Here is a 12,655-nt window from a genome sequence, read left to right as displayed (position 1 = left end):
CCTTTTTATTTATAAAAAAAAAATTAGAAAATTCTTAATTGTTAAAAAATTTTTATTAAGAAGTAGAAAATATAGGTACCCATTTTATGCATAATTTTTATTTCTCAATAAAAATATTGTTTACAAACTCATTTTTTTCTCTTTTGAGAAGAAAAACATTAGATATTCCCGTTTTTTTAATATTTTTGTAGAAAATTCTCAATTTTTATAAGGAAATAATTTGCATCAATTCTATTTATTAATTTCAATTGTTTTAATAAAATTCAAAGTTTTTTAAAAATAATAAAATTAAAGGAAAAAAATGTTTATAAATTATATTTGTCAATTAGAAAATTTAATTGAAAATGAAACTGAAAATTTCTTAAGTTTTAGAAAATAAGGAAAAAAACTTTATTGAAAAAAATGTTCTGCTAAATTTATTTACGAATATCTTTAATTGTAAAATTAACAATAATTTCTTTTTTTTTAATATTTTAAATATTTAATTATTATTATTTTTCCGTACGAATTAAAATTCTTCAAAATATTCAAATTCTAACCGTTTTTGAAATTAATGAACTTTAAAAAAATTGTTATAAAACATAAAGAAAACGATTACTCCGAGTCTTCGACTCGGAGTGATCGTTTTCTTCATGTTTTATAATAATTAAAGTAGATCGAGTGTAAAAATAATTATTTTATATTTATAAAAATATCGCTAACTATAAATTCTTAAAAATTATTCATATTATTATTTCATATTCTATTATTAACAAATTTTTTAAATAGTTGAATTCTTTTGACAAATTTTAATAAAATTTCTTAGAAAAATTACAATTTTTCAAGGAATTTTAGTAAATTGTATAAAAAATAATGGAAATTCTACGATAAGTTTTTTTATTTATGAAAATAATTGAATTATTGCGAAGAATTTTATAAAAAAATTTTAAATAATAATTGATTAATTTGTGAGAATAATTGAATTTCCTGTGAAATTTTTATTATTTGTGAAAATAATTGAATATTTGTGTAGAATTTTATCAAATTTCTCTTTTTTTTAAAATAATTGAATTCCTTTGGAAAATGTTATTAAAATAGTAGATTTTTCAAGTTTTTTTTTTTAAATAATTGAAATTTTGCCAAGAATTTTATTGAAAATTTTGAAAATAATTAAATTCCGGAAAATAATTTTGTTCATTATGAAGATAATTGAAATCTAGACGAGAATTTAAAAATTTTTGTTTAAAATAATTGAATTTCTGCGAAGAATTTTATTGCTTTTGAAAATAATTGAATTCCCGTGATGAATATTATTATTTATGTAAATAATTGAATTTTGTAAAGTATTTTATTAAAATTCCTGAAAACAATTTTAATATTTATTCATTTTTTTTATTTTTAATTTATTAAATTCTTAGCAAAAGCCAAGAAATTTTATAAAAAAAAACTGTTAAAGAATTAAATTTTTCCGAAAAAATGTATGCCTATTTTTTTAAATAATTGCATTTCCTGTGACATTTTTATTATAAAAATAATTGAATGTTTGCATAAAATGTTACCAAAAATTTCTTAAATAATTGAATTATTTTTGAAAATTTCATTAAAATAGTAAATTTTTGAAATTTTTTCAAGAATTGTATTAAAATCTTTAAAAATAATTGAATTTCTGCAAAGAATTTTATTAAAATCCACGAAAATAATTGCTAGTTCTTTATTAAATAAACAATAAAAAATATTTAAAAATGATTAAAATGAATCAGAAATTACTCTTTGAAACTTTTAGTGTATGTAAAAATAGAATTTTAGTACTCTCAGTCTTGGGAAGAGAAACTAATTTTGTACTGAATCGTTTTATGGATTCTCATTAACAAAAAATTTTACTCACTCTCACTATAGAGGTTGTAAATTTACTACCTACTTCCACTCAAGATCAGATCACATTTTACCCGAACTTTTTTTTATACAACGAATTAAGTTTCATTTTCTTAAATCTAGAGTTTCTTAAAAAATCCCCCTCCCCGTGGAAAAAAATGATCGTGATAAAAAACTTAACGATGTTTTATCCTTTCAGCAAATAATTTAAATTGCGGTTAATTGCTTTACTACACTTTCTATCGTTGATCATTACTTTAATGACTTTATAATAACTTAGAAAAACTGACGTCACATTTAATCCATTAATTAATTTCTGAGTATATGATTCACTGTTATCTACTTTCACGTGAAAAATAGTAAAATATAATTGATTAAAAGAAAAGTAAAAATAATCTCTCGGGAATGATGCTTCTCTAATGAATTTTTATTATTATTTTTATTATTATTGTTGTTTAATGTTTTAATTAAAAATGATACGATCAAAAGCAAAACTAAATCGCAGAAATGACTCTGATATCTGTTCATGTCTGCAGATGGAATTAGAGACGCCACAATTTTTTTGGCCTTGAGGAAGGCCGCAAAAGGAAGAGTGAGCTACTCGCACAGTGCAGAAATTGCATTTAATGTCTCGCATGAGTTAATTCAAGATGAGGCTGCGCGAGAGCAAAATCAGTATTAAAAAGTAAAAAGAAAATGAAACCACAAAATGTTCGGAAGTAAGTGTAAACCGCATGCTGTAAAATAAATGATAATAAATTTTGCGCTAACCGATTTTATGCAGTAGAACATACAATGTCTCATAAGCAATACTCGAAATTGTATATTATTATAAGTTACCTTAGATTTGTAATTGGCATTTGTTTTTTATCCCTTTTGGATAATTATTGCTAGTCGTGCGGGGCATATATAGGCAGACATAAGAAAATATGTATATTATACTTTCCTCTTCCGGCCCTCGAAAGAACATACTCATCTGGTGTACATATCTTTTTTGTTTTTTATTTTGAGAAAACCTATTCGCGTTAAATTACAGTTCAGGTATATTGGGAGTTGCAATCATAATGCTTACTTGTTTGTTTTCAAAGAGTGATATTAGTGCGGCTTGAGATTTTATCGTTCAAAGTTGAAGTAAACTGGATCGTTAAAAAAATTTGGGTCTTAGTTGAAAATAATGGGGTGTAATAAGTAATTCGAGATATCAAACTATAGAGATGATGTTCAATCTGTCTTTAACATCTTGTGACTATTGATCACGTGATCCACTCTCAATATTAATTTATTAAATTAAATTAAATTACTTTTATCATAGAATTCAGAATAAAATATTTTTTATTAAAAAAATCTTCTTCAATAGGTGAAAAAAAACAAAAGTGTTGATATTTGTTAAATTTATTATTATAAATTCCCTGACTTTTTCCTGATATCCAAAGAAAATTTTAACTTTTTCCCTACTTTCTAAAGAGAATTAGATATAAAAAAATTTTCAAGAGGAGTTTAATAACTAAAGAAGAATTTCAAGGAAACAAAAATTTAATTTAAAACATTAAGTTTGTCAAAACGAAAAATCAAAATCTTTAGTAAAATTTATTATTTTTATCTATTATATCTAAAATTAACTAATTTGATAAAAATTTTGATTCAAACTCTTTCGAAATTAAATTATGTTCGATTCAAGTTAGTTACTTTAATACATTTTGTAAAAATCAATTATTTATTAATTAAATTAAAATTCTTTGAAATCTTAGAAATTTAAATGTTTGAAGACAATTTTAAATTTAAATCTTTTCAAAATTATCTAATTGATAAAAATTTTGATTCAAACTCTTTTAAAAAAAATTATTTTAGTTTCAAGTTAGCCACTTTAATATTTTTTGTAAAAATCAATTATTTATTAATTATTATTAAATTAGAATTCTTTGAAATCTTAGAAATTTTAATATTTCAAAACAATTTTAAATTTAAATCTCTTCAAAATTAAATTTTCCTTGATTTAAATTAGCCACTTTAATACTTTTTGAAAAAATCAATTATTTATTAATTATTATGAATTTAAAATTCTTTGAAAATTCAATTTTTTTTGCAAACTTCTAATGAAATTCTTGAACTTTAATTATAATTTCATTTCAATTTCACAAAATTTCTATTAATTTGATAATTCTGTATAATATATTTTTTTAAATTTAATTATCTTTAAAAAGTTGAATAAAAATTTCTCAGAAAGCAAATTTTTTTAGAATTTTCAATTTTTAAATTATATAAAACTTAAATAATTTTTTTAATAAATATGTAAATATTATAAACTTCTACACAAGAATTGCAATTTTCGGATCGCTAAAATTTATTTACATATTATTATAATTTTTTTTTCATTTAATTTAAATTTTATTACACAAAATATTGTTTTCTAGAATTAAAGCTCTAATTTTCAATTGCAAATAATACTCAAAAATTTTATTTTAAAAAACTTCTAAAATTTAATTATTTTTTTCAAAATTGCAACAGTTTTGAACTATAATTTTTTCTGTATTAATTATAAATAATAACTCTAAAAAAATTATTCTTAAATTTAATTTTTGAAGGAAATAAGAAAAATCGAGGTATTATTTTAAAATTCATTGTGATTGAAAAGTTTTCAAAGAAGTAAGAATTCAAGGAGAATTCAAAGTTTTTAAATTTTTCAAGAATCTTTTTCAGAGACCACAAAAACAGTATTTTTTTAAACATTTTAGAAATTTGATATTCTTCTTTAAAATTTTGATTGGTTCATTAAAATTTTGAAGAATAAAATTCAGTATCAACTAAGATTTTAAACGATTAAAATTTAATATGATTAAAATTAACATTTTTTATCGAAATATAAATTAATTGACAATTGAAAAAAAGAAACTAAACTTTTGATTATAAATATTTGAAAAATTTAATTTTTATATTGAAATTTAATTCCCTAATGAATTAGGTCAAAATTTTACAAAATAGTCGAAATAGTTGCAGAAATAAAAAAAAATTGAAAATAGATGAAAATATACCAGTCCTGCGTTTTTAAACTTTAAAATTTTTTAATTTTTGCCCTCTTGCAAGTTCAAAAGTTTCAAACTGTCAAAAATAAAATTTCTTCCTCTTCCCCTAAAAAGCTTTGGACATAACTGTAAATTTAATTTCAAAACTTTCAAATTAAAAATACAAAAATAAGTAAATCGAGCCAACTTTTCAGAATTTTGTTAATTATTTTCAAAAAATTTGCAATAAAAACTTCTCCTCTCCATGAAATATATTATTTGCACAATATGCGTATTGAACTTTCATTCTTAGAATTTCGGGTAACGTTAATAAAAAAATAAAAAAAAAGAACTGAATGGAGTGGCATTAAGTAACTTTTGACAATCATTTACAGGGAATGTTTTCATTAGCATTTAACGGAATATTTGAGTTGCAGGAGTTACAAACCTCAAGAATTTTTACAGTTTTCTTCCTCATTGCTCTTTTTACATGATATTCGTTATTTCTCTTTCTTGAGATCTTTTTTCCTCGCACTTTAAGTAGGTCGTATAGAAAGCACACTGTGAAATTTTTTTTTGAATATATTTTGCGTTCAAAGATTCTCCTCTCGAGTCTCATTATTGAGAGTTTTGTCTTTTCGCAAAAGCAATAAAAATCAGTATTTATTGTTTAGTATCCAATGTAAAAGAGCAAGAGCGCAAAATTTGGAAATTTAATGTGTACTTCAAAGGCACCTTTCACTTCAATAATATGCAATATTTTCGATTTCTTATATTTTTTCCATTTCGTCGTCGAGAAAGAGATTTGCAAATTTCATTTGGTTTTTGTTCCTCTTTTCCACTTTTTTTTGCCTTTCTTTTTAAATTTTTTACTTGGAAGAGATTTTTCTCGAAATTGATACCAAAAATGTAGCAAAAATTTTTGATTGTATCCAAATTTTTAGTATAAAAAAATGTAGCTCGATTTTTGATTGGTTCCGATTGCAAATTTTTACCAGATCTTACCGAGATGAAAAATTGAATTATAATTTTCAATTTTTCGTCTCGGTAAGATCTGGTGAAAATTTGCAATCGAATTTTCGTGAAATATCACTAATGGGTTAATCAGATTAGAGTTGTGCTGTATCAAGTTTATTGAACTCGGGGTGAAAGGAGTGAAAAAAAAGGTAACAGGAAAGTATAATCTATAAGAGATGACGGTCCATTTACCATTCGCCAAAATGATTCGACTGTGCAAAGATAAATCGCGACGTTTGACGAATGACGTATCGTCTACGGTCCTCCGGAAATGCCAGTCACGTTCTTTTAAGAAAATACAATCTCAAATGCAAAAAGAAAGATGTGGGGAATGTAAAAAATGACGACAGATTTTTAATGTATAAAGTTAGGAGGTACCATACTCGCGAAAAAGCATCCGCAACCAGATTGATCGGCATATTTTTTATACATACTCTATGCTAATTTATTTTTGCTTCAAAAAACGTTAGAACAAATTAGATTCATTTGCATATTCTTTTCATATATTTTAACTCTATCACTATATGACGGGTTTTGCAAAAAAAAAAATGTATTAATAGAAGAAAAAAATAGATTTGCAAAAATCTATTCAGCATCTATTCAGATGTAGCGGTGAAGTCATTGACCATTCTCAAAGATGTAGAAAATATTCTTAAATTTTTTTTAGAACAGTTTAACTAATGTTAGAGTATTAAAATTTGTCCATTAAAAAAGAAACTGTTCTTCTTATGTGTTTATTTGTTCTTTTTATTTTTATAAATTTTTATTGACTTAAATTTCGAGAAATGTTTCGTAGGTTAAGAGTGAGGCTCATTACAATGTTCCTACAAGTGTATAAAATGCTAGTGAAAACCGTGACTGATCATTTTCCAATTTTCCTGCTTACTTCGATTTGTCACGACTTTTGATAATATTCCGCACTTATCATCGCTCGTATATTTTAAATGACAAAATAACTGTTATCAATTGTCATATCGCATATCTTTCAATGTCAATGTTTCTTGACCGTTCAACAGAAAATAAGTTAATGAACAGTATTTTTTTTTTTTAATAAACAATAATTAGAATTTGTTAACAAACAAAATCAGTTCTCTTGAAATTATTTAGTAAGCACCCCTAGAATATTCCTAAAAACTAATTTCGTCAACACTTTTTTTTGGAAATTTAGGTACTAAATTACAATTACTATAATAATTGTAATTTTTTGTAAAGTATACTTTACAAAAAATTAAAATTTTGAGTTTAATATTTCGTAAATAAATATTTACGAAAAATAGAAATTTTATTTTTCGAAAATTACGATCAGATTATTAGCTGAATTTTATTTTAAAACTCGTACAGAATGCACCATCCTCAAAGGGGAGGAATTGCAGTGAAGTGAACTTTCACTCCACGCAAGTGAAATTTCATTTCAATTTCGAGTGAATTTTCACTTTTTTAGTGGAGCCTTCGTGGATAATAATTGATATTGACACAATAAATAGTTGTAAATAACGAATTAAATGTAATAAATTCTCGATTTGCTATTATAAAGTCAGAGACAAGAAAAACGACAATAAAATACAATAAATGTATTCTTGAATTTAATAGGTACTGAAAGCAGAGCAAAAAATGCAGTACACTTTAAAGAAAAAAATTACATACTCAGAAATGAATATCCAAAAAAGAATTCGTTACCCCGAAGAAACGATTCATAATTGAACAGTCTTTCTTGTAAGCTTGTACCAAGCTTTTATCTTCGTATCAGATTTATTTTATAGTAAAAACTGAAAATTATTCCCTCCTGTCTTTACTGACCTGAATTTGTTCATATTGTAAATAAAAACAAAAAATTGAAATTTTTCGTTTCAACCCAGAATCATTTCAAATTTAAAAAAGATTCATTACAAAAAGATTTAGTTTATATTCTAAAGTTTTTAGCAATACTAAATAAAATTTAGAATTAATTTTAGATACAGGTACAATAAAAATGTTTTTTCATCAACATAATTGTTAAATTAAACAAACAATTCTTACACAAACAAACATTCTTAACAATAGTAATTGTAAGAAAGTAATTGTAATTGTAATTGGAATTGTTTTGAAGAAATATAGTTAATAAAAGAAAAAATATTTCTTGTTTCGTATTATTAGAAAATAAAAGTAATAGACTATAAAAACTCGTAACAGTTGTACGAAATAAATAAAAAGTTAGTGTCGTAAAAATACAATAAATCTTAACAAGTTAGGTACATTTTTCTTTTCTCATATTATTTAAAGTAAGATTCTCTGTTAACAATGTAAGGAAAATAAGAAATAAAATAAAAAACAGATCGAAGATACGATATGAATACTGTATTAGGGACTGAAATTATTTTTGGAAATATTTTTAAAGTGAATGAAAAAAATCGGGAAGTTAAAGAGTAAAGACTATTAAACCATTGGAAGTGAAACTTTTGGAGTTAAAAATCTCGATTTTGCTACGAGAAAACCGTTTATTTGAATCAATTTTGTTTAAATCATAAACTTATCTATGCTATACAGTCAAACATATTTAAGTCTAATTGAAATATAATTGAAACAAATGTTCTATTTTCTTGAATAAACCTTATTTTTAACATATTTTAACTAAAGTTTATTTAACAGAAAGAAATATTTTTTTAAAATAAATTTTGCATTTTATGAAAGAATTTGGTCATTCGAAGAAGATTTTTAGTTTAACCGAATGTTTGGTCGCCTTAAATTAATTTTTACAGTATTTTTTGTGTACTCTTCAATGCTAAAAATTATTTTTAAATTTTTAATCCCTTGTTTTTCAAAAATGAATCTGATTTTTCAATTTTTACAAAATCTTTTTTTTATCATTTTTATTGGAGAGTTGAGATTTTTTCCAATAAAATATATAGGTATATTTAAAAAATAAAGTGGAACAACAGCATACTTTCGAGAAAATAAAAAAACAACTTTTTAAACACTTTTTTTTATTTTTTTGAAAACTCATCGTTGACCCACTTTAATTTTTACATATTTTATTGAAAAAAATTCCATCTTTCCCCGAAAAGTAATTTTAAAAAATAAAAAAGTGGTAGTTTTTGTTCAAAATGGAAAATAAGGTTTATTTTTGATAAAAGATGGGTTGAAAATATTGTTTTTATTTAATTTTCAAAAAAAGTTAATATTTCAGGATTTTATTATTTTTAGACAGAACAATAAATTTACCAAAGTTAGTACAACACCAGAAAATTAAAATTTTTGTGGAATTCTGATGCAGCAATGAATTTATTTGGTTAAATCAACCAGAATTTTGTCGTTTCAAACAAATTTTGTGTTATAATTTTTTATTCATTTTTTAATTTAGAAAATATTTTTGGTATTTAATCACCATTTGGTAATTTGGTAAAAAAAATACTCAAAAAAAACAAAAATTTTATTTATTTGAACGTTCAGAATTTCAGGAACATTTAAGCCAAAACAAAATATGTTTCTGAATTAAATATATTATTCAAACAAATAATATTATTTTATTAAAGTTGCAAAATATTTTTCATATATTGGGATTAAGCTTATAAACTGACTTTATTTTAAAAAAACCGATCCAAAATTGTATTTTAATTAAGTGTAATATTTTTTAAGTTTTTCATTCAAACATAAATAGACAATCCAAACATTATGTTTGAATTAAATTATTATTATTATTATAAATTTGAATTGAATATAATTTCTTTAATTATTGAATTAAACACAATCTGCATTAAGCCAATCTTATTATATTTAATTTAAACATAATTTTTGATCAAAGAGTATTATGTATATTATTTTGAAAAATCAGTTCTTTAAAATTTTGTCTACTTATAAACTAGGAAAACTGTCAAAAACAGTTCTTTTTTCAAAATCGAAAAAGTTTTTTCTATTACATTGTACATTGTAGCTTGAAATTAAATTTAGAGGACTATTTACAAAAAATAAGTAACTTTTTTTGGGAAATTTTACTTGATGAATCAAAGATATTATTTTCTTTTTTAAAATTTTACTAATTCAAAGATATTTTTCCATTTAAAAAAAAAAAAAGAATTTAAAATTGTTTTCTCTTTTTTTGAAATTTTACTGATTCAAAGATATTATTTTCCCTATTTTTGGAAATTTTCCTAATTCACTACAAGTTTGAATTAGAAAAAATATTTACTAATTTTAATTGGGGACTGACTTTTTTCTTTTGAATTAGTAAATTTTACTAATAAATTCGTAAAAATTTCTATTTATTAGTAAAATTTACTAATTCAAAAGCAAAAAGTCAGTCAATTTGTTTTTTTGAAATTTTACTCATTTAGAAATATTTTCCCTTTTTTCTTCAACTTTTACTGATTCAAAGATTTTTTCCCTTTTCTTGAAATTTTATTAATTCAAAGTTATAATTTTCTAAGTTTAGTGTTTTGGTACCCAACAAATTGCCCATAATTCACACTCTGTAAAGTGAAAATTCAAACCATTTTCATTATTTTTTTAACCTTTTTCATTTTTTCAATCAAAAGAAACTTAAACTTTTTGATTTTTAATTCGTAAATTTTACGAACAAATTAGTAGATATTTCTATTTAATAGAAAAATATAAAGTAACTTTTACTAATTTTATACAGTAAAAAATTTCTGGTAAAGCATTTCTGGTAATTTTTACTTCTTTTGGAGTAAATTTTGCTACGTTTGAAGTAAATTTTACTAATTTTTACAAATATGTACTTCGAACGTAGCAAAATTTACTCCAAAAGTAGTAAAAATTACCAGAAATGCTTTACCGGAAATTTTTTACTATAAAAGTAGTAAAAGTTGCTTTTTATTTTTCCCCGTGTAGTAAAATTTACTAATTCAAAAGCAAAAAGTTAGTCAATTTGTTTTTTTTAGTTTACTCATTCAAAAATATTTTTCCCCTTTTTTTTAAATTTTACTGACTCAAAGATTTAATTTTCTAAGCTTAGTGTTTTGGTACCCAACAAATTGATCATAATTCCCACTCTGTAAAGTAAAAATTCAAGGCATTTTCAAAAGCAACCGAAAGAAAATTAAACTTTTAGAATCGAAATATTCCCTGACTATTTTGATACATAAAATAGATACTCGAATTATTTGATAGGGAAAATTTGAAATAAATCCTCAAATTTGAATAAAAAAGGAATTAATTTATATTTTTGGCAAGCAGTATAAGGAACTAGATCACTGGACCACAGAGGGAGGTAGAAAATGACTCTCCTACCTGTCACTCAAGTTCTTCCGGAGATTCCGTGCGTCATGTATAGTTGATGTAGGCTCACTTGTGAATAGCTTGGAACCAAAATATTTCGCGCTCTCAAAAATAGTAACCGGTGCCACCGCACTTTGATGCTACGCGAGCTTCCTCCTTCTCCTCCTTCTTCTACTTCTAGTCCTCCTTCTTCTCTTTCTCTCTTTATCTTCGCCGCCCGCAATCTTCGTCGCAGCCTTTCCTAAACTCTTGTTCACAACAGCATGTATCACTAAATGCACCGCGGACCACCGCATCAATGATTATGATATCAGCTCCGGCCCCACTGATAGCGCACGTTTCTCAACGATAACCCTCGATTCCACATTCGTACTGCTTTCTTTTTATATCAAAAAATAATAATGCTCCAAATAACTCACCCAAACAATTCCTCCTTCTCAATTTTTCGCCCCTTTTATTCAAATTTCCCGCTTCTTTTTCAAAAGTCAAATCTGATTCAAATTCTTTTTTGTCAAATGCAGTTTAAAATTCAGTCTCGAAAATTTTTCTTTTAATTACTTTTTAATATTCGAAATTTTCTGTATATCTAGAAAATCGTGTTTTTTTTAATTTCTATTTTTTGGAGCAAGAGGAAATTTTTTTTTTCTAGAGAATCAATAAGAGAGAAGGTGTCAGTAGGAATAAATCATAAATTGTATGTGATGGAAAAATGTGTTGTGTGATAAATAAGCGCAAGGCAATAATAATAATATGCGATCTCACAGCAATGCACCAACAATGAAATGCACGCGGCACCGCGGTTCGCGCGCAACTGAGGAAAGGACAGAGAAACAACTCACATCGAGCTCGAGAGTAGGCGCAAGTCAAACGAAACCGAAACTCAAACTCCGTCTCTGTAATGCTACCACAGACTTGCTTGTATGTACTTTGCCTCCCTTTTTATTCTCATCGTTCCTCTCGACCCTTTTTCTTATTCTTATACTTTATCCCTGCTTTCCTTTTCTTATTTCTTCCTTCTTTTGCAAAACATTTCTTTCTCTCTCTCATTCTTTTTTCGCATTTTGTCCTTTATGGCTTCCTGAGTTCCTGACTGACTGCTCCAGAATCCATTATATAGACGCTGTATGTCTGATGCAATAGCATATATGTAAAATGATATTGTTACCTTCTTGAGACACATTCCTTGAGATTAACCTACTGAAGGCGAGAAGAAATGCATTTTTATTCAAAACTCTGCTTGTTTGTATACCAATTTGTTTTTGAGAATTAAATTTTCTATTTCAGGGGAAAAGGAGATAAGAATCCTGTTCTTAAAGTTGTAGATTGATAAGAAGAGTGTGTATTGTATTTCTACTCCAAAAAATTCTACTCCCATGTCTAGCGATTTTCCATTTTTTGATTTTTTAGCAGTTATTATATCAGAAGTTTCTTTTTTCACCAGAAAAAAATTATTAGATATTATTAGTTTCTTTTTGCATCAGAAAAATAAATTATTCATACACAATAAAAACCAGAAGAAACATAACCTAATGACATTAATGAAATTTGCTGAACAGTTTTGGAAAATTTACGAAAAA

At 24.4% G+C, this 12,655-nt stretch overlaps 1 protein-coding gene across 1 annotated transcript in view; it reads right to left on the bottom strand.

Moving 5' to 3' along the window:
- Window positions 1-12,447, bottom strand: part of LOC122501611 (solute carrier organic anion transporter family member 74D) — a 61,118-nt gene extending 48,671 nt beyond the window's left edge. The window contains exon 1 of the mRNA XM_043611213.1: window positions 11,091-12,447. The gene's annotated coding sequence lies outside the window, so the exon portion shown is untranslated. The remainder of the gene's footprint in view (window positions 1-11,090) is intronic.
- Window positions 12,448-12,655: the final 208 nt, after the last annotated feature.

Source organism: Leptopilina heterotoma, unplaced genomic scaffold (genome assembly GCF_015476425.1).
Source record: "Leptopilina heterotoma isolate Lh14 unplaced genomic scaffold, ASM1547642v1 Lhet_212, whole genome shotgun sequence".
NCBI classification, from domain to species: Eukaryota; Metazoa; Arthropoda; class Insecta; order Hymenoptera; family Figitidae; genus Leptopilina; species Leptopilina heterotoma.
The sequence above is the reverse complement of the archived record's forward strand: the minus strand, read 5'-3'. Positions and strand labels throughout refer to the sequence as shown.